Below are 1,652 nucleotides of genomic sequence, written 5' to 3'. Positions count from 1 at the left end.
GTTGTGGACGTATAATTTACAGTGAGATGACTAATCTTTGTTTGTTTACTTTCATTTAGCTCTTACTGTGTTTCTGGGAATAAAATTCTTTAAACATCAGTTCCTGAGAGTACCTTGCATCTGTTCAGCCGGGAATGCTCCAGTAACGGAGGTCTTTTATTTTGAAGTTCACTCACGTGAACGGATATAATCCGCATACAGTATGGTCCAAACATTTCAGTATGGAACGAGACCCAGACATACATGGTTATGGTATCAAAGGTTTATGGTTTGCAAAGAGTTTAAAAGGATTTAGCTCCTGGTTTGAATGGAGAACAAGGTATGATTATAGACTTCCTGTTATCTTTATGTCCTTGTTTTGATTTATATTATTTGTATCAAGATTACTTATTGGTTGTTGCTTTGTATAATGTTTAAGTCATTAATCTTACTTATTTGGTTTTGATGGATTTTTATTTCAAGGCTTATTCATTTTTGGAATTTGTTTTCCTTTTGTACAAGCTTTTACGTTGATTCTCAACGAACATGGTGTCCAACGGTGCTTTTATCTGTGATGACGGACATTCAAATAAAGTGTGGGAATCATCAGTCAAATGGTTCAACTTTTCTTAAACCAGGCAGCTACAGAGGTGAGCACAGTCAGGAGGGATGTTTTCAAAGAGAGGGTGCTAAGCATGACTGTCTCCAAGCGGAGCTCTTTGCAGGGCCAGCAGCACCAAGGTGAAGTCCCAAGAGGGACAATTTTAGGCCTTTACCATGGTTTAAATTGGTTGTTTTGAAGTTAAATTTAATATGGTTTTGTTACTTTATGTAAATCTCCTTATAAGAAAAACACAAGACAAATTAACCAGTGCAAAGTTTATTAAAACCTTGAATATACACTTATAGTGGGTGCACACTTATATTCCTCTTCACTGTTTTTAACTCTACCTGAGTCCTAGATTACTCCGGTCCATGGAGTGAATGGCCGCATTCCATATGTCAGCAAACAAAGGGAAAGGCAGGGCTTCAGCCTCCAAACTTGTGCTTTTCAAAATTGAACTGTACCATCATGATCTTATTTGTAGGGGGATCTTTTATTCTATTTAATTTAGTTTATCTTTTTGTTTTGTTTGTTGGAGTGTTTTTTTTATATTGTGCTATAAGTAGTTGATTGTATTAGTTAAAATAAAGCGTATATTTTGTTGTAAATATTATTGTTGTTTGGGGTTTATTTGGTAAAGTATTGTTTCATATTTACCTCATTATTCTGTCTTGAGTACAGAATATGTGGAGTCTGATGGAGTCTATCACTTCTGGTGATCCCACTCAGGTCTTCCGCCTCCCACCCAGAAGCCAGACTTGGAGGTTCCAGAGGTCTAGGCTCGGTTGTCAGATTGTGCCCTACCCCTGAGAAAGGAGATCCTTCCACAGGAGAATTTGCCAGGGAGGGGTTGTCGCGAAGACTGTGAGCTCAGATCAGCTGGACTGCCTGGTGATGGAGTCTCCACTCTCCTCGAAGTTTCACTCATCGCGAAAAGCACATCAGTGACTTCAGGATGCTGTAGAACCTGGTCAGGAACCTGGCGAACTGAATCGAGTAGTTAAATTATTTTGATGAGCCAGCAAAATTATTTGGAAGTGCTAAACATGCGTCAAACATGGGGAAAAAC

At 38.6% G+C, this 1,652-nt stretch overlaps 1 long non-coding RNA gene across 1 annotated transcript; it reads left to right on the top strand.

The window, feature by feature from the left end:
• The first annotated feature begins 282 nt into the window (after positions 1–282).
• On the top strand, positions 283–588 carry LOC143728709 (uncharacterized). The gene is made up of 2 exons (XR_013199875.1): positions 283–319; positions 502–588. It is a non-coding gene; the product is annotated as an uncharacterized LOC143728709 (long non-coding RNA).
• The last annotated feature ends 1,064 nt before the right edge of the window (positions 589–1,652 follow it).

Source organism: Siphateles boraxobius, unplaced genomic scaffold (genome assembly GCF_051911475.1).
Source record: "Siphateles boraxobius isolate OS27281-9 unplaced genomic scaffold, OSU_SipBor_1 8, whole genome shotgun sequence".
NCBI lineage: Eukaryota > Metazoa > Chordata > Actinopteri > Cypriniformes > Leuciscidae > Siphateles > Siphateles boraxobius.
Note: the sequence above shows the minus strand (reverse complement) of the source record. Positions and strands in the feature narration are given on the sequence as shown.